The sequence below is a fragment of the Panulirus ornatus genome, chromosome 18 (assembly GCF_036320965.1).
Source record: "Panulirus ornatus isolate Po-2019 chromosome 18, ASM3632096v1, whole genome shotgun sequence".
NCBI lineage: Eukaryota > Metazoa > Arthropoda > Malacostraca > Decapoda > Palinuridae > Panulirus > Panulirus ornatus.
Window position 1 is genome coordinate 48,152,332 of NC_092241.1, and position 21,924 is coordinate 48,174,255.

At 43.9% G+C, this 21,924-nt stretch overlaps 1 long non-coding RNA gene across 2 annotated transcripts in view; it reads left to right on the forward strand.

The window, feature by feature from the left end:
• Window positions 1-21,924, forward strand: part of LOC139755056 (uncharacterized) — a 136,695-nt gene that overhangs the window by 99,907 nt on the left and 14,864 nt on the right. Inside the window, exon 4 of one of the 2 annotated variants that reach the window (XR_011714024.1) lies at window positions 2,315-2,504. The exons of the other annotated variant lie outside the window; for it this stretch is intronic. This is a non-coding gene — a long non-coding RNA (uncharacterized lncRNA). Of the gene's footprint in view, window positions 1-2,314; window positions 2,505-21,924 lie in introns of those variants that run through there. 2 annotated transcript variants of the gene reach the window in all.

Below are 21,924 nucleotides of genomic sequence, written 5' to 3' on the forward strand. Positions count from 1 at the left end.
ATATATATATATATATATATATATATATATATATATATATATATATATATATATATATATATATATATATAGTGGCGCGCAGTAAGGTAGTGTGGCTTGACAGTCAGGCCACAACAAGTGATGTATAATGGGATAAAGTCCGACTGGCTAAACATGAGAGGTGGAGTGCCACAAGGTTCAGTCCCCTAGCAGTACCTCTGTACATCTCATCATCTATATCATAGTTCTGTAAGGAGGACTCTACTGGCAGACTTTCATATTTCGTCGATGATACAAAGTCAGGAAAATACATCCCAGTCAAAGGAAGACAGGCTACCTACAACCTCAAAAAGATTTAGAAAATAGATCTCAGTCAAAGAAAGACAGGCTACCTACAACTTCAAAAAGATTTAGAAAATAGATCCCAGTCAAAGAAAGACAGGCTACCTACAACTTCAAAAAGATTTAGAAAATAGATCCCAGTCAAAGAAAGACAGGCTACCTACAACTTCAAAAAGATTTAGAAAATAGATCCCAGTCAAATGAAGACAGGCTACCTACAACTTCAAAAAGATTTAGAAAATAGATCCCAGTCAAAGGAAGTCAGGCTACCTACAACTTCAGAAAGATTTAGAAAATAGATCCCAGTCAAATGAAGACAGGCTACCTACAACTTCAGAAAGATTTAGAAAATAGATCCCAGTCAAATGAAGACAGGCTACCTACAACTTCAGAAAGATTTAGAAAATAGATCCCAGTCAAAGGAAGACAGGCTACCTACAACTTCAAAAAGATTTAGAAAATAGATCCCAGTCAAAGAAAGACAGGCTACCTACAACTTCAGAAAGATTTAGAAAATAGATCCCAGGCAAAGGAAGAGAGAGACTTCCTACAGCCTTAAAGAGATTTAGGTAAATTTGATGGAGTGGTCAGAGGTAGGACAAATGAACCTCAGTGTAGACACCTGCAGAGCATCGCATACTGGCGATGAAGGTAATAAAAATACTCAGGAAGATATTATTTGAGGTTAAGGGAAATAGACCTCTGAGTGATTATCGGTAATGACCTTAAATGCGGGAAAAACTGTGACTAATTGCCTTAAACAAAGCTGACAGCTGGGTAAGTGTCCATTGCTAAGAATATGAAATGTTTAACGCCAGATAAAGTCCATACTTATACCATACTTACAGTCAGTCTACACCTGGAGGAGTCTGGCACTTCGTTCCTTGCCATCAAAAGACGAAGAAGAAGACGAAGAAGAAGAAAAAGAAGAAGAAAAACTAGAACGAGTTGAGAGAAGAGTAATGGGAGTAATTTTGTCACTGAGAAATAAGCGTTGTAAAGAATTGACTTTGTGGATCTAAGATTATTCTCTCTAAAGAGAAAGCACAAACTCCAGGCAGATCTGAGGGAAGTTCTCCAGATACTAAACAGTGTCGAAGACGTAAGGAAATAAAGATTTCTTCATATTAGAGAGAGAGAGACAGACAGACAGACAGACAGACAGACAGAGAGACAGAGAGAGAGAGAGACAGAGACAGAGATAGAGAGACAGAGATAGAGAGACAGAGATAGAGAGACAGAGATAGAGAGACAGAGATAGAGAGACAGAGATAGAGAGAGAGAGAGAGAGAGAGAGAGAGAGAGAGAGAGAGAGAGAGAGAGAGAGAGAGAGACAGACAGACAGACAGACAGACAGAGAGACAAAGATAGAGAGAGAGAGAGAGAGAGAGAGAGAGAGAGAGAGAGAGAGAGAGAGACAGACAGACAGACAGACAGACAGACAGAGAGACAAAGATAGATAGATAGAGAGAGAGAGAGAGAGAGAGAGAGAGAGAGAGAGAGAGAGAGAGAGTCAAAGATGAGACATAACGGTATGAACTCAATAGGAGAGAGATGTGTCATAATGACTTGTTCAAAGGTTTTTTTCTTCCCTCGGTTCCAGAGTTGTAGAACTTTGATATAACTTACCGACCCGACGTTGTCATTGTGAGAGTTATCTACGCCTTCGTACCAAGGTTAGTCGCATGCTTCATTAATGCCTCTTTATCTGGATTAACGCCGGTTTCAAGAAGGAAAAACAGACAAAAGCGTATTCATTGAGAATATGATTTTCATCCATTTTGGCCTTGAGCCTCTCTCTCTCTCTCTCTCTCTCTCTCTCTCTCTCTCTCTCTCTCTCTCTCTCTCTCTCTCCCCCCTTAAGAACGCCCCTCCGCTACCGTCTGAGTAGCGAACAATTCCCGTCCACAGTTTCCTATAAAATTTCCAAGGTAGCATACTTCCTCCACACTACATGTTCTTACTTCCTCCACAACCTTTTTTTTTCCCCCAGCCGGCCGGCCGTCGTGCCAGAGGGAGTGTTGGTGGTCAGGAGGTGTCTTCTGCTTTGCTTGCCTAATTCTACCACAAATATGACCAGGACCTCAACGCTACCAACATCCACCAGCAAAAAGTGTAAGAGTAAACGGTCCACTATAGGAACTCCTGTGAACGAATCCTTCCCATTTACCACCATCATCTCCACCACAACATCCAACCACCATCACCACCCACCGTCCTTATCACCATCACCACCCACCATCACCATCACCACGACACTCACCATCACCATCACCACGACGGCCACCACCGCCACTGTCCGTGGGACAAGGACCCCTCTGTGTGTGGAACGGGCTTGGGTGTTTAGCACATCGTCCCTAACCTATCGCCAACGTCCCACATTTAGAAGAATGGTTCAGAGAGACACAAGCTGTCTACTAGCAAGCTGTTTAGCAACTGTTCATATCTAACGTAAGGCCAAAACTAACATAAACACTACTCCACACCAGCCACTGCCACTGACGAAATACAAAGGAGGTGATAGAGAAGGTCCAGAGGAGGATAACAAAGACGGTCCCAGATCTATGAGAGCTGAGTTAGAGGGAAAGGCTCAGAAATGTCTACCATGGAAGAGAGAAGAGTGAAGGGTGACCTTATCACTACCTGTAAGTTTGTAAACCATATTGATGATGTTTGACAGCGAACAGTGTAGGGATGAGACAACTGGAGGACATAGTGTGATGAAATTAAGCCAGAAAGTTGTTGAGAAAGACTTAGAGAAGGAGGGTCATAGTATATGATCAGTGGATGAACGGAGTGAACTGAGAGAGGATGTGGTAAATATAGACAACAGGATGATTGTGTAGAACGTTCAAGTGATGAGCGGCCTCCGCGAGCGTTGAACTCCCTCCCTCATGCAGTACAGGCTGGTAACTACACATCATCATCACCACTACTATACTTGCCCAACACCACCAACCACCACCATTACCACATTCACCACCTACCGCCGCATTCACCACACCCACCTACCGCCACATTCACCACCTACTACCACCAACCACCTTCCACCACACCCGCCTACCATCACATTCACCACCTACCACCACATTCACCACCTACCACCACATTCACCACCTACCACCACATTCACCACCTACAACCACATTCACCACCTACCACCACATTCACCACCTACCACTACATTCACCACCTACCACTACATTCACCACCTACCGCCGCATCCACCACCTACTACCACCAACCACCTTCCACCACACCCGTCTACCATCACACTCACCACCTACAACCACATTCACCACCTACTACCACCAACCACCTTCCACCACACCCGCCTACCATCACACTCACCACCTACCACCACATTCACCACCTACTACCACCAACCACCTTCCACCACACCCGCCTACCATCACACTCACCACCTACCGCCACATTCACCACCTACTACCACCAACCACCTTCCACCACACCCGTCTACCATCACACTCACCACCTACCGCCACATTCACCACCTACTACCACCAACCACCTTCCACCACACCCGCCTACCATCACACTCACCACCTACCACCACATTCACCACCTACTACCACCAACCACCTTCCACCACACCCGCCAACCATCATACTCACCACCTACCGCCGCATCACCACCTACTACCACCAACCACTTTCCACCACACCCGCCTACCATCACACTCACCACCTACCACCACATTCACCACTTGCCACCACCACACCCACTGTCGCCACTGCCTACCACCACCACCAGCACACCCACTGTCACCACCACACCCACTGTCACCAGCAGCAGCAGACACCACCAACCGCTACGCTTCGTCCTCATTTCCTGGGCAAACTTTCTCCCAAAGTGGCTCAGTAAAGCAACAAAAACTTGGTGGAAGTGAAGACTTTAGGACCTCGACGTGTGCTGCCCTGGGAAAAAAAATATCAGCAGGTCAATGCAATTAACCGGGCGGCACCAGCCATCCTGGAAAAAAAAAAAGGATGTATTACTTAAATTGTTTGTTTCTCGTGGCTGTTTCTGTTTGCTCATGTGTGTGTGTCTGTGTGTCTGTGTGTCTGTGTGTTTACCTATACTTACAGTGTACAAGGGGAGAGTTCTACATTCGTGGGGCCCCATCCCTTAAACTTTCTCTACTATTCTGCAACTTTTCCAAAGTTCTGTATGTTGTCTACATTCACACATTCTCATAATGGCTCAGATTAATCCATCTCTCCATCACTCTCACAACATAAACGTACTTCTATACATACAGTCAAAAAAGTTTCTTGCTTAATATCATGTTATGACCTTTGTTTGTTCTGTCCTTTGCATCGTACAAAGAACTGTTCACTGTTTATGTTATCAAATTGGTTTAAAGACATATGAGGCTATGAACAGGTTACCCATTACTCTTTTTTCTTTTTCTCCATGGTAGACAAATTCAAGGCTGTGACTCAGGTCTCTATATTCTGGTACTATCTCTTTTTTTTCTTGATCTTGTGTGTAAGTACCTATTTGTATTTACTTATTTGTACTGTAGGGGGAGGGAATTTCACACTGGTGGAACCCCATCTTTTGAACATTCTCTACTCTCATACAGTTTCGTAAACATAGGTAGCCTGTCTGCATTAACCACGTCCTCAGTCGTTCTGTTCCATTCACCCACCACTGTTATGCTGTAAAAGTATTTCTTTACATCTTCTTAAAAGTTTTTTGCTTAATTTCACCTTCCGTCCTCTGGCTTCTCTTCACTGTCCTCATCATTGGTCTGTTTTGAAAACTTAAAACGATTGTGATCAAGTCGACCTTCACTTTCATCTCTTCCAAGGTGGGAAAATTCAAAGCCTCGAGCCTCTCCTTGTAACCTAGCTTTCTTAGTTGCTGTTACTTGCTGCGTTGTCCTCCTCTGGACCTTCTCTAATTGCTCTTTGTGCATCTGTAGGTGTGGTCACCAAACTTGCGAAGCATATTCCAGTTTTGGCCTTATGTAGGAGATGAACAGCTTGCTTAAAACTTACTAACAACATCATGAACAGTATTTCAAGAGGTTTATCTAGCGTATCTACACATAATTTCAGTACGTTTGGTGATATTTCATCAGGACCATGAGCCTTGCATGGCTCTTGAAAGCTGCTTTGATATATACCAGCAGACAGTTTGACTCTCTTACTGTTCTCCTAATATGAGGCTCTGGCGACAGGTTAGGAACGAAGTCGACTCCTATGTCCTTCTCATATTCAAAATCCTGAGGTTTCTTAGTTCCTGCTAGACTTCGGGAACAGCAGAGGACCATACATGAAAGCGTTAGGATGGTCCCCTTTCTTGTGGATGGGCCGGACCAGGGTATACGTAAAGAAAAAAAGAAATGGGTAAAATTTTAGTAGCTGTTTGGATTTTGTTGATAATACGTGACCCTCCACCTCGATATACAACATGCCAATGATGCAAAAGTATATTGCAAGCGAAACATTTTTACAGAGTTTTCTGAACTGCATTTGTTTTTCTAATGCCTTACTTGATATGCGAGTCGATGATACCAGTTCACAGTTCAAAGGGACGTAGATTGATGAACATTATTCAATTATTTGTGTGTTACGGGGAGAGAGAGTCTTACACTCGTGTTGTGTGTACTATGTACTCCTATATGTACTCACACACACACACACACACACACACACACACACACACACACACACATATGCACCACCCAAAGCGAGGCGCCCCTTTACCAACCAGCTTTGAGGGAAGGATGAACTGCTGGGCCCGTGTGTAAATCATAGACTCTATCTACAAGACGGAAGCCCGTGTGTGTGTGTGTGTGTGTGTGTGTGTGTGTGTGTGTCTTTGTAGGTACTGGGGAGAGAGCTTTACAGTCGTGGCACCCATCTCTTATCCTTAAACTTTCATCAGATAATCTAGCTTTGACATCTCCAGTGGTACTGACCTTTACTTTATATTTCCTTAATGTGTTCTGGATTCACCTCCTGATGATTTCAGAGAATTTGAACCTCGTCTTGGCCTAATTGGAACCCATATGTGGTCATCATCTACTTCGAAATCCTTCTTCCGTCCACAGTTTGCATATTAGGGGCTCGTCTCACTCTCTTCATGAGTCATTCCACGCATTCTGCTTCATGTGACGTTCATACTTGCCACGGTGGCTGGCGATACCGGGTTGTGGTGCTCTTTCAAAGTACATATGATGATAATACCATCAGTCACCTGAACTCTATATGCTTCCTGACTCGATGGTCACTTGACATTTACGCTTCCTGACCCTCCTCACTTCCCCCCCCGTGCCACTCCGATATTTTCCCAGCATCGTGTCTTTCCACCTCCCTCTCTGCCACCGATGGGACTTTCGAATCCCCGAGAGTCAACAAACTTTGAGGCGTCGTGTGGAAGTCTTTGCATATGTCCACATCCGTGTCATTAAGTTTTCTTCCGGAGCTTTTCTGGATCGGATCAGTTTAGTCTACGAGTCTTAAAATTTGTTCTAAGTTCATGATGATAAAGTGTTCCTACCTCGCTTGTGCTGCACCACCCTCACCTCCTAGTGTGATCATATCATGTCCCCTCTGGTATCGCACTAGTGCTGCCTGATGTGTGTATGTATGCCATTCTCTCCTCCACAGTGTGTGTCTCTGTTTTCCCTGCTTTTATATGCCCGTTGGGACGCTATTCTTTTCTCGTTTTCTTTGATATTCTCTCTGCATCCCCTTCAGCTGGTAGGTAGACACTTCTCAGCGCCCCTCACACACGCCTTCCGTATATGTCGATTTCACAGGATGAATTATGTCATTGTTCTGTTCCCAATATTGGAGTACAGTCTCCCCATTCTGTCTTCGTAGGTTTTTAAGACCTCAGACCTTCCTCCTTACAGTTTCTCCTATTGAGAATCATTATGTCACTCAGGATTTCCTCTGTTGCTAGGTAATCCATCTCAGGTACAAGGCGATCTCATTCTCCAAATGGAGTTTTCACCGCAGGTAATGTTTTCACCACCAGGGCTATTATGTGTGCCTACCAGATCCAGCTATGACGGCAGGTCAGGATCTCAAACCGGTGTGACTCAATGTATTAGGAAGAAAAATCTATTCCACACGTACTGAGAAGGTGACTGTCCATGTTTTAAACCCCAGAAAAAATTTATCTAACGCTTCATATGGTCATCGCTCATGTTTCGATCATTCCATCATTACTCTTTAAAGAAATTTTTTCTGTCTCTTTTTTGATTCTCTTTCTTTACGATTGTTTTATTAACAGGGTTATCAAACATATCAAGCATCATCTCCCCCATAATGCACTAATTCAATTTGCCGTCTACTACGTAGTCACTCTTGGATCTTGTGCTTTCAATCACCAGTTGGGCTAAACCTCCTCCTCCTCCTCCTCCTCCTATGCTTTCTCTTTTGTTTCCTATTACTGTCTTCCCCTCTGGGAGAAACCACACGTTATCTGACATCCATTCTGAACTTAGTCTCAGCCGTGTGTGATGTCTGGCTTGTTTTCATCTATATAGAGAGGGATACAAAGGGATGTAACCAGCCACAGACAAGTGGGTTCTTTCGAGTACCTTGCCATTTCTCACCATTCCAACGTCATCAGTATAGATGATCTTTAACACACATATTGTCACCGTTCCTTTGACTGCAGTGACGTAGGAGGGGAACTTTCTCCTGTCCCTGGATCCTCTTGTCATTTATGCCCCATTAATATTCTCTCTCAAGTTTCCCATTTCGGCAACACTTGTCGACAGGAGCAGACACACATTTTGTTGCAGATTTGCACAAGGACGAAGCTGTGTCCATTTATATATACATACACACCTAGTCAATGTCTCACCGTCTGTTAGTCTGTATGTCTGCTTTAAAACTCTCTCCAGGTGTCTTCCTCCACCTGCAGTGTTGCTCGAAACAGGCGTCCCGTTCCTCCTCCTGTCCTGTATATCCCTATCTTACCAGCGTAATCTTTCTCTTTAATCATCTTCATGATTATAGTCTCCTGTAAATCAGTGATTTTCTCCTCCTCCTCTATGCGTGGGGGCGAGTGAACGTGTGTCTGTATGTTTATATGTCTGTCTCTTTATCTACCTGTCTGTCTGTCTCTATGTTAGCGTGTCTGTCTGTTTATCTATCTGCCTTTCTCTATGTTAAATTGTCTGTCTGTTTATTTATCCGTCTGTCTCTATGTTACTTTGTCTGTTTATCTATCTCTCTGTCTCAGTTACTTTGTTTATTTATGTTTCTATGTTACTTTGTTTGTTTATCTATCTGCCTTTCTCTATGTTAAATTGTCTGTCTGTTTATTTATCCGTCTGTCTCTGTTACTTTGTCTGTTTATCTATCTCTCTGTCTCTGTTACTTTGTTTATTTATGATTCTATGTTACTTTGTTTATCTATCTGCCTTTCTCTATGTTACTTTGTTTGTTTGTTTATCTATCAGTCTGTCTCTTATGTTACTTTCTCTTTATGTATCTGCCTTTCTCTGTATCACTTTGTCTATTTATGATTTGTCTGTCTCTCTGTCTGTCTGAGTATGTGCCTCACGCTTCATCATCCATGGATCATACCTCACCAATCTGATCTGTCGGGCAGACGATAAACTAATTCATGTTCTCCCTCCTCCTACAACCCATCATACGTCACGTTATACCTACATTATCATACGTCACGTTATACATACACCATCATACGTCACGTTATACATACACCATCATACGTCACGTTATACATACACCATCATACGTCACGTTATACATACACCATCATACGTCACGTTATACATACACCATCATACGTCACGTTATACATACACCATCATACGTCACGTTATACATGCACCATCATACGTCACGTTATACATACACCATCATACGTCACGTTATACATACACCATCATACGTCACGTTATACATACATTATCATACGTCACGTTATACATACACCATCATACGTCACGTTATACATACACCATCATACGTCACGTTATACATACACCATCATACGTCACGTTATACCTACATTATCATACGTCACGTTATACATACACCATCATACGTCACGTTATACATACACCATCATACGTCACGTTATACATACATTATCATACGTCACGTTATACATACACCATCATACGTCACGTTATACATACACCATCATACGTCACGTTATACATACATTATCATACGTCACGTTATACATACACCATCATACGTCACGTTATACATACACCATCATACGTCACGTTATACATACACCATCATACGTCACGTTATACATACACCATCATACGTCACGTTATACATACACCATCATACGTCACGTTATACATACACCATCATACGTCACGTTATACATACACCATCATACGTCACGTTATACCTACATTATCATACGTCACGTTATACATACACCATCATACGTCACGTTATACATACATTAACATAATACTAGAAATTCATGATGACGCTGGTCATGGAGAGAGAGCTGATGACCCTTGTACCATGACCTCACACACCGAAGAGCACGGAGTTGAACGTAACACGTTAAGTATGGCCGACCTGGAGCTTGCAGGTGATTGGTTGAATATGACAGTCCCCATGAAACCTGATTGGCTGCATTAATCTCCCCTCAGGCTGGCTAATTGGATGGCGCCAGCTGAATCTAGGAAATCTGATTGGACGCTACATCCCAATTTCAGGTCAACGGCTGCCTGGGAGCACTAATGACGTCACTTAAGGGGACACACCGAGCGATGCCGGATGCGGCCACTGACAGTTTAATTCACCCGTCTCGGCGAGAGCCTTAACGTGAGTGAGACACCGGAGGCGTCAGTGTGTTAATCTCTCACTCGTCTCAAGCCAGAGGGTCGTCATCATCATCATCATCATCTCCATCATCTCCTCACACTTTTGGGGGGTGTGGATGGACTCTGCTGGGCCTCACTCAGCAGTGGCAACCCTTGTGAAAGGCAGGCAGGCAGGCAGGCAGCCCGCCGCGCGCGCCTCACTCCCTCCCTCCTCCTCCCCGAACTGTGAACTCATTAAGCTTCTTCAACAAGAACGATGCTGGAAAACATTAATGGTCCGCTGAGGGAACTTTGGCTCAAACTTTCACAGTGGGGGAGTGGCTCAGGACGATGGTGGAACTGTGGGAAGGAAGGGGGACAGAAGAGGTCTATAGGGAAGGAGATGCTGAGGGAAAGTTGCTAGTACACAAAACACACTCATTATGTATTTATATATATATATATATATATATATATATATATATATATATATATATATATATATATATATATATATTCCATGTGTGGCGAGGTGGAGATGGGAATGAATAAAGGCAGACAGTGTGAATTGTGTGCATGGGTATATATGTATGTGTCTGTGTGTGTATATATATGTGTACATTGAGATGTATAGGTATGTATATTTGCGTGTGTGGACGTGTATGTATATACATGTGTATAGGGGTGGGTTGGCCCATTTCTTTCGTCTGTTTCCTTGCGCTACCTCGCAAACGCGGGAGACAGCGACAAAGCAAAATAATAATAATAATAATAATATATATATATATATATATATATATATATATATATATATATATATATATATATATATATATATATATATATATATATATAATGACCTCCGTGATGTAGTGGTTAGCGTTCCTGAACGTGACGCATTCACGGGCCGCCTAGAATCGAGCGCATAGTTTCGAATCCTGGTTGCAGCAGTCGGTCCACAGTTAACCCAGCTCTTCATCCACCTCTAGGGGTTTTCCACAAGAATTGTACGTAATCTTACACATGGCGCTTTTCTTATGGTTACTATTAGTCCCACACATCTTGCTCACCAAGTCCTTTATTTTTGGTGTCTGACGCGTAAGCTAATCTCATTCCCGCCTTGATCAGAAATACGTCCACACTTCCATCAAGCTTTGAGTGAGGTACCGTGACGAATTCACATTTATCATTCTCTATTTCTGCGCCTCCTAGCTATCTCCCTGGCTTTTCACTTATCTGTCACTCCCACTGGAGACATTAGCTTTCTGAACGCTTCCGTGATGTAGATAAACACTTCATTTACATTTTTTTCCCTCACTGCAGACACGTATGGCTTGGAGAAAGAAAGCTACCACCACTCCAGAGTTAGTTCCTTTTTCCACCGTGTGCTGGCAGGTGGTGAGTAACATCACTATCCCCCCCCCCCCCTAATTTGTAGGTTTACGTTACACCGAGAAGGACAGGTGAAATTTTCACAGCTTACAGCTGACTGAATCTCTTCGTTATCCATGTATGTGAATGGAATTCTAGTGTTTCCCAAGAGATGGTATGTCTCCCTCGCTATTCTCCGTAGGTTGGGGCTCTGGCGACAGGTTAGGGACGATATCGACTCTCAAGTCTCTCTCTCTCTCTCTCTCTCTCTCTCTCTCTCTCTCTCTCTCTCTCTCTCTCTCTCTCTCTCTCTCGCAGTCAAATCCCTGCATCTTATTTCCATCTCGATAATATTCCCATTCAAGCCGTGTATCACAGTGTTCCATCCTCGTTACTTAGCAATGACTCAGGTCGGAGTCAGTCCAGGTCTGTATGTATGTTGTGAGACCTTAGACATCACCCAGTCCTTCTGGCAAATTGGTTCCGTAGATCAAGAAGAGCAAAGGATCTACAACAGACATCCTTCAGCACGCCACTGGTGACTTCAACCCATTTAGAGAAGGTTCCTCTGACATGCGTCCTATCCTCCCTTTCACTAAGATGATCATCTCTCCATCGAAGTCGTCTCGATCTTGCTCCTGCCTGAAGATCCGGGTACCTTGCCAGCTCCCGTATGTGATAGTGTCAAATCCTTTTCAAGGGATTCCAGATGCAGACAATCCACTCAACCTTATCTTCTGTCCAAAACAAAGAGTCCATACGCATTCGCGTAGGAATCGAAGACTTCGTCTTTCATGACCTCATAACCCTGAAACTTGTTCTCTCTCGCTCAGGTAGTCTCTCTCCTGTGCACGAAGTCTTCCATTTGCTTCCTGATTGTCTTTTCCAGTGTGTGGTGTACTTGTCTATTTGTACTGTACGTGGGAGGGAGTTTTAGGCTCGTAGGACCCCCCATCTCTTGAACATTCTCTATGGTCATACAATTTCCTAAATTGGTATGGGCTTTCCACATGAACCATATCCTCAGTCATTCTGTTCCATTCATACACCACTGTTATACTATAAAAGTACTTCTTTACATCTTTTGTTTTGCAAGTTTTTTGATTAGCTTCACGTAATATCCTCTGGCTGTTCTGTCCTGACATCTCTCGCAGAACTTTTCACTATCCACATCTCCAATCTGTCTTAAACCTCGAAGGTTGTGATCAAGTCGACCTCAATTTTCTCTCTTCCAAAGTGGGAAAATGTAAAGCCTCTTCCTCTCCCTATAACTTCGTTTTCCTAAGCCTAATACCATCTCTTTTGCCCTCCTCTGGACCTTCTCTATTAGCTCTTTGTACTTCTTGAGGTGGTCTTATGTAGGATATGAGCATCTCGTTGAATATTTCCTTATCCATGTATATGAAACCATTTCTGATACTTGCCAGCAGACAGTTTGTGTCTCTAACTGTTCTGCTATGTGGAACTCTCATGATATGTCAAGCACAGTGTTGACTCCCAAGCACCACTCACTCAGAAACCTGAGGGTTATTAGTTCCTAGTGCAAGACAATAATCATAGCGAGGCCATCTTTTACTCTGCCTTATTCTCATCAACAATGCAACAGATTAACTTCGAAAAACGTTTAGGTTCCCATGTAGGATGATGCAGTTCTCCTCGCCATTCACTTCTATCATGACCTTTGCATCATCTGCAAACACATCCAGGTAGGAGTCCAAACCTTCTGGCTAGACACGTGTGTGTGTGTGTGTGTGTGTGTGTGTGTGTGTGTGTGTCAAGAGCCCTGAGGGACAGGTGTCATGCTGGATCAGTAAGCTTAACCAGGACGAGTACAGTGACCCCCTTTTAACCCCCTGCAGTCCTTGCACCACCCTCTCTGAACCCCCTGTACCCCCCTGATCTCTCTAAGCGCCATGAAGTATCTCGCTCTCTTATCATCTCCTTAACCCTTACAGCCTTTGTGATCCACGTCCCAATTGTAACCGCTTCACCCTTTTGACTCTGTCGGACGGTGCCAATTTTCTGAACTCCTACGACTTCTATGACCCCTAGAGTAGCTTCCATGTGACCTCTATGGCGTGTGTTGACCCCATCATGTTCTTGGCTATATAGCCCTCTCTATGTAACTTTCTATATAATCCTTATATCTACGTGATCGTAATCACCTACATATATAAAAAGTCTTTGATTAGTTTCATCTATGTAACCCTATGGGTTCTGTGACCCTAATCATTCACGTGATCCTATAAATTCTATGACCTCAATCAGTCCTTTAACACTTACGAAATGAATGACGTCTTTCCTAATTTCATACCAATTTGGTGAACAGGTCAAGACTTAAGACACCAAACTACCTTAATCTGGGAATCCCTTGCGCTTGAGACGAGCGAAATAGCGAAGGGTCGTGATATAAAACTCCAGCAGGGGAACACCTCTGGACTGAATACTTTGTCACATATCACCGTTTCCTCCCTTCGAGGCAAATGAGATCGGTGTATTTTCTCCTGCAGAAGGGTCGGGATTAACAGCTGTAGGAGACGTTAGGGAGAAGGAGGTCGTGATCCGTGGAAATACTGAGGACGAGAGTTGACCTGAGATTCTGATCTTAAGTTCTCGTTGGAGTCATGAGACGGTGGCTCTTGGAGGAGGATAGCTCTGAGTGTCGCAGTAGATCAGGGGAGAGGGATGGTTTGGCTGCTTGTCAAGGTGGGTCTGGGAGGATGGCTCTAAGTGTCGTAGCAGATCAGCTGAGAGGGATGGTTTGGCTGTCTGTCAAGGTGGCTCTGGGTGACGCGTGTCTCTCCCAGGCAGGCCTTACCATATGAGGAGGAGGAGGAGGAGGAGGAGAGCAGTGCTAGTGTGAGCCTTCCCATGGCTCCCGTGTCTGACCGTCATGCCTCAGGTGTGTACGTAAAGCCATTCCCCCAATGGACGACACACAGGCGAAGCTTATAGTGTGGGTAGTTACGAGGTCTTACGGCCGTGTTATTGTTAAACGAGCGGTACAATTGTTAAGAATTTACGGACGTCATTCGGGTATACCATTGTTAGAATGTTTGATCACATCGAAGACATAAGACGGGATGAATTTTCAGTATATACATTCTGATAAGCTATTCTTGAATTGTAAGAATTTACATTTCTACCAAAAAATGATAAAGATAAAAACGCTCCAAATAAAAAAAAATGCGATGCAGCGAATTTGATAACGAAATTTCATAAAAAGAAATAGAAGTCGACAAGCGTTATGTATATGCTGGTATAACAGACTAATATTGTTGTCATTTCCTGAAATATGAATATAATTCGCAGAGGTATGACTGAAATATTATCCGTCCGTGACATCAGACAGAATGAAATATATATATATATATATATATATATATATATATATATATATATATATATATATATATATATATATAGGAAGAGAGGAAAGTGATTGGTTCTCAGTGAATGTAGGTTTGCGGCAGGGGTGTGTGATGTCTCCATGGTTGTTTAATTTGTTTATGGATGGGGTTGTTAGGGAGGTAAATGCAAGAGTTTTGGAAAGAGGGGCAAGTATGAAGTCTGTTGGGGATGAGAGAGCTTGGGAAGTGAGTCAGTTGTTGTTCGCTGATGATACAGCGCTGGTGGTTGATTCATGTGAGAAACTGCAGAAGCTGGTGACTGAGTTTGGTAAAGTGTGTGGAAGAAGAAAGTTAAGAGTAAATGTGAATAAGAGCAAGGTTATTAGGTACAGTAGGGTTGAGGGTCAAGTCAATTGGGAGGTGAGTTTGAATGGAGAAAAACTGGAGGAAGTGAAGTGTTTTAGATATCTGGGAGTGGATCTGGCAGCGGATGGAACCATGGAAGCGGAAGTGGATCATAGGGTGGGGGAGGGGGCGAAAATTCTGGGGGCCTTGAAGAATATGTGGAAGTCGAGAACATTATCTCGGAAAGCAAAAATGGGTATGTTTGAAGGAATAGTGGTTCCAACAATGTTGTATGGTTGCGAGGCGTGGGCTATGGATAGAGTTGTGCGCAGGAGGATGGATGTGCTGGAAATGAGATGTTTGAGGACAATGTGTGGTGTGAGGTGGTTTGATCGAGTGAGTAACGTAAGGGTAAGAGAGATGTGTGGAAATAAAAAGAGCGTGGTTGAGAGAGCAGAAGAGGGTGTTTTGAAGTGGTTTGGGCACATGGAGAGAATGAGTGAGGAAAGATTGACCAAGAGGATATATGTGTCGGAGGTGGAGGGAACGAGGAGAAGAGGGAGACCAAATTGGAGGTGGAAAGATGGAGTGAAAAAGATTTTGTGTGATCGGGGCCTGAACATGCAGGAGGGTGAAAGGAGGGCAAGGAATAGAGTGAATTGGAGCGATGTGGTATACCGGGGTTGACGTGCTGTCAGTGGATTGAATCAAGGCATGTGAAGCGTCTGGGGTAAACCATGGAAAGCTGTGTAGGTATGTATATTTGCGTGTGTGGACGTATGTATATACATGTGTATGGGGGTGGGTTGGGCCATTTCTTTCGTCTGTTTCCTTGCGCTACCTCGCAAACGCGGGAGACAGCGACAAAGTATAATAAAATATAATATATATATATATATATATATGTATATATATATATATATATATATATATATATATATATATATATATATATATATATATTTATTTATATTTTATTATACTTTGTCGCTGTCTCCCGCGTTTGCGAGGTAGCGCAAGGAAACAGACGAAAGAAATGGCCAACCCCCCCCCCCCCCCCATACACATGTATATACATACGTCCACACACGCAAATATACATACCTACATATATATATATATATATATATATATATATATATATGTGTGTATATTCTTAAGAGTCCACGGAGTAAATGAAACACGATAAGTTCCCAAGTACACTTCTTTCGTGTAATAATCACATCATCAGGGGAGACACAAGAAAGAAATATAACAGTCAGTTGATATACAACGAAGAGACGTAGCTAGGACGCCATTTGGTAAACATGCAATTGGACAATCGCATGTTTACCATTGTTCAAAATCTTCGTCACTCTATCCTTCCACCTTCAATTTTGTCTCCCGCTTCTTGTTCCCTCCACCTCTGACACATGTATCCTCTTTATCAACCTTTCCTCACTCATTCTTTCCATGTGTCCAAACCATTTCAGCACACCCTCTTTTGCTCTCTCAACCACACTCTTTTTATCACCACACATCTCTCTTACCCTTTATTACTTACTCGATCAAACGACCTCACACCACATATCCACATATCGTCCTAAGACATTTCATCTCCAACACATCCACCCTCCTCCATACAACTCTTCCTATACCCCATGCCTCGCAGTCATAAGATATATGTACATTTGTATGTACGAAATTCCGTTTCCACGTTAGCGTCTCCCAGGTAATCCTAGAAGGGCTAGGCCAGGGACGGCATGAGTTCTACAAAGTTCTCTTGGGTCGTTCCTCAGGTGTTAAGGTGAGCAGTGTGGTGTTCACCCATCAGCTACACCACAGGTGTCTGGGTGACGCGTGTGTTCCCCGACCAGCCCCGGGGATGGGAGGCTTGGGACACAATGTACGATCTTCAAGGTTCCCTCGGGCTACCTACCCTCAGGGCTCCTGTGGGCAGTTCCTCAGGGCTTGCCTTGGGTCGAACCTTCGTTGGCTGCCCCTTAGGTATCTTGGTGACATGAGTCCTCCCAGTAAGCCCCTAGAGCGATCCTTTGTTCCCCTTTTTCTCTGAACAATTCGGGAAAGAGATTGTTTTTCGTGTGTCAGTTTTCTTATTCTTTCTGGGGAGCTGGAGGGTGCAAGCGTAAGGCTGGGGAAGAAGTGATTGTGGTGGCGGGGATGGTGAAGCGGACTGTTGGTACAAGAGAGATGATGATGATGATGGAACGGAGTGTGTGTCGGAGTGGATAAATGGTGAAGGAGGGAGAGATGGTGGAGTGGACTATTGGTGGAGGAGGATGGTGGAACGCAGCAGTGGTGGAAAAGGGTTGTTCGAGTGATGTGATAAAGGGGGCTGGTGGAGAGAGGAGTATGAGTGTAGGAGGGATGGTGGTAACAGTTGTAATGTGGAGTTGATACGGTGAAGCGTCGTATTGATGTAGGGTTGATGAAGGGAAGAGGTGGAACAGTAAGCCTCGTGGAAGAAATGGTGATGCAGAGATTGTTGAGCTTAATGGTTGAATAGTGGTGGAAGAGGAGACTGGTGGAGTGGGAATGATTCATGGGAATGGTGGAGTACGGACGGTGAGAGGGAGGATGAGGTAAGTGTGATGGACGGGAGAGTGGAGCAGGGATAGTAGAAAGAATGATGGAGTGTGGATGATGGAGGAGAGCAACAGTGGTGTAAAGTGGTAGATCACATATGTCGGAGAGGAGGTGAAAACTGAGGATGGCGGAGGGAATGATGGGGCAGGGACTGTGGAAGGAACTGAAGGAGTAAGTAGGTATGGCGAAGAGGAGTCCTGGAGTAAGGATGCAGTTGGGGTGTAGAGGTGTAGGGGTCAGTAGGTGGAGGGTGACTGAGTGTGTGGATGCGAGGGTAAGGTGAGGGAGTAGAGGAATACGGCTGGTTTCCTCAGGGTAGGTGCTGTAGGAAAGATAATGCCATAGTCCACCTGTAGCGTCTTTACTCGTTAACGAGAGAAATGGATTATGAGGAAGAATATAAAAATAGATGAAAATTTTTCAACTTAATACAACTTATGTCTCAAAAGTGAGGGGGGAAAAAAAATGCTAAAGAATCTTCGTACAGAAAATAAGAGCAAGAGCGGGGAAAAGACAGAGCAACGGAGGCAGGAGCCGGCAGCCATTCCTTTGAATTATGAAAGACAAGCGAAGCCAAGCACGTCGACGCGCCGTCCGCCGGCACAATTGTTCGCCAGGTACAACAGGCGCAGGTCGGGGATCATACCATGCTGCGTCTTGCGAGATGTCATCCTAGTATGGCCGGGATCGCAATCCTGTGCTCCAACCTAGGAAGACATTATTATACCTCCAGGGAACCCGACCCCACACTGAGCATCAAATGTTCGATGCGATAGTTTCTGTTGTGTGGCTGCCGCCACATACGTTGGACATGATGGTGTCTGGCTGCTACCACGAAAAGGAACAAATGTTTGGGATTTTGAGAAACTGATGAAAGCTAAGTGGGTAGAATTAGGACGACCAAGTAAGTTATCAATACCATAAAAAAGCAAGTAAGATGTATACATGATTGTATAGATAAATTTACGACCAAACTTATATATTGTTTTAGACAATCACATGTTTACCAAATGGCGTCCTAGCTTCGTCTCTTCGATGTATATCAACTGACTTATATTTCTCTCTTGTGTCTCCCCTGATGTGATTATTACACGAAAGTGCACTTGGGAACTTTTCGTGTTTCATTTTCCCTGTGGACTCATAGGAATATATATATATATATATATATATATATATATATATATATATATATATATATATATATATATATATATATATATATACTACATGTCCGTAAAAGCTGACAGGGCGAATAAATGGCTGCAACGCGAAAAAAAAAATCCCATAAAATTGTTCGGAGTTCATAAACAGTCTCGATCCTTTGTGACGTAAATTTTTTCCTCCCGCTTTGTAGCTTCGTTCATATCATCCACGACGCTTTCTGGTAGACGGAGAGCTTTGTGGCAATGAACCCCAGCGAAGACAAAGGATCGCCAGAACGCGTCCCGACCGACAAAAAGGATCGTTGCAAGAAGTTCTGCCCGTGTTCGTTACGAGCGAGACACGACTCACTCGGTGGTCATTCCTCATCTCGTATCCTTCATTAGTCTCCGCTCAGTCTGGCAATGGCTGAGGAGGAGGTAACAAGTTGTTCCTCCTCCTCCTCTATCGACGTGTGAGCAACAAGTTTCCTGAGCCAGCGGCGAAGTTTGTGGGTGAATGGAAGAGTGACGGGTGACCTGTTCATCAAGACACGATATCGTGGACAAGTGACGGGTATCCTGTTCACCAAGACACGATATCAAATGTTCATAATCAAAAGGAGGGCGAAAGAAGTCGAGCATTTAAGAATTATGGTGTTACTTGGAGCCTGTAGATTGGAAATTCATGGTGGTAAACAGAAGGCATAATGCTGGTGGCATCGGATACTCCCGTGTCTCTTCGACGTAATCAACGCCCCCACGCGGGAGCAATGGTCTTACGAGGACAAGAGGTGCCTTAAGACTTATGGCTCGCTTGCAATCTGATACGTAGTCACGCTCCCACATCTCCGAATCTTAAGTGATCCGTCTGTATCCTTTACATCCACGACACAAATGCAAGATCCCTTGATGGATGCGTGGGAGAAGGTCTTTATCTGACGTCCTATGTATGTACTGGTGTGGACAGTGAATTACGTATTGTGAAGAATAGGGCGAACTTCCACACCGATTTAAGAATTCAGATTCAAATCTTATATGCAACTTAGGGGCAACCCAGGGAAATATCTTCAGTGGTTTTGGTAGTCATAGGTAATCAAAGATGTGGTCTAGACTTAAAGAGATGGTCTTGAGGAGCTTGGACAGTAGCTTCTTCCACTTAGCATAAAAGTACGTCAATCAAACCAAACGTGTGCTACGATTATGTGTGTGTGTGTGTGTGTGTGTGTGTGTGTGTGTGTGTGTGTGTGTACGATGGTTGTTGCTGTAACGATCACCTGTTATGCAAGTACAATTGAGGTAAGATGAGGTTGATGACAGCGAGGAAAATTCACGTTTCTGTTGCTTCGGCGGATGATATGTTATTCTGTCCTTTAGACGGTGTGGTTATCATTGTTGTTCATCATAACGCTTATTAATACCTAATGCAAGTTACTTCTGTTCTCACATCTATTCAGTCATGGAAGCTGAACTGAAAAAAAAAGGAAGTTCGATCATATCACTCGTGTAGTGATGAAAATCAAATTCTCTTTATGAAGACAACAAAACTGATAGTGAAGTCTGTCATTATAGAATGATTTCAACTCGCGTCGTGAGGTGGCTGGGACTAATTAACAGCCAAAGTGTATCCGACGCGTAGCGCCGCTTCAGTCTGCGCAACCAAGATGGTTAAAAGATACATACATATATACATACACTGTTCTCCAGCTAATTCAGACACACTGTACGAGCTGGACTGCGTACCAGCTCACCTTTTTCTGAGCCACAGACAGCGTAGGCCGACATATGGAGAGGAGGGGGGGGTTTATGCTGGTGCATGACAAACCTCTGTATTTTCATAGTCGAGAGTCTATAGAGAGAAATCCACCCTGGTTGAAGGAGATATGTCGGTCGCTTGAATGGCGTACGAGGGAACGAGAACTCGGGGGAAAAACTGGAGAATCCGCGGAATAATGTACCGTCCTCTTGAAGGTATGTCTAGCAGACGGCATGCGATTGGACTCGTTGATTCGTCCCTAACGCTGAAGGTGCACCGTGAAGTGGCGAGGGAGGAGGTGCCAGAGAAGGATATGAGCAGCCCGCGACACAAGGAAGAGTGTGTGATATAATTACTTGTACGTGAGCGAACACAAGGTGATGATGGAGGTCGCTGTAGAGAGTGTGTGATATAATTACTTGTACGTGAGCGAACACAAGGTGATGATGGAGGTCGCTGTAGAGAGTGTGTGATATAATTACTTGTACGTGAGCGAACACAAGGTGATGATGGAGGTCGCTGTAGAGAGTGTGTGTGATATAATTACTTATACGTGAGCGAACACAAGGTGATGATGGAGGTCGCTGTAGAGAATGTGTGTGATATAATTACTTGTACGTGAGCGAACACAAGGTGATGATGGAGGTCGCTGTAGAGAATGTGTGTGATATAATTACTTGTACGTGAGCGAGCACAAGGTGATGATGGAGGTCGCTGTAGAGAGTGTGTGATATAATTACTTGTACGTGAGCGAACACAAGGTGGTGATGGAGGTCGCTGTAGAGAGTGTGTGTGATATAATTACTTGTACGTGAGCGAACACAAGGTGATGGAGGTCGCTGTAGAGAATGTGTGTGATATAATTACTTGTACGTGAGCGAACACAAGGTGATGATGGAGGTCGCTGTAGAGAGTGTGTGTAATATAATTACTTGTACGTGAGCGAACACAAGGTGATGATGAAGGTCGCTGTAGAGACAAAGAACTGATGTGTATGTGAGGAACTGGCCACAATTATGACCGAAGTGAAGCAAGCGCGCGTGTAGTATTTGCCACAGAAACGTCAGGGACACAGTGTTAGTCTACTCCCCCTACATCTGTGGAGGAAGTTATAGAAGGAAAGAAAGAACACAGTGTTCCGGGGGCCTCAGTGCTCTCGGAGGCCTGTGTCAGAGTCCACACCACCCCTCGCCTTACAGCATCGATAGCATGTCTGTATTCAGCTTCAGAGACCATCACGATGCATCCTGATCTCTA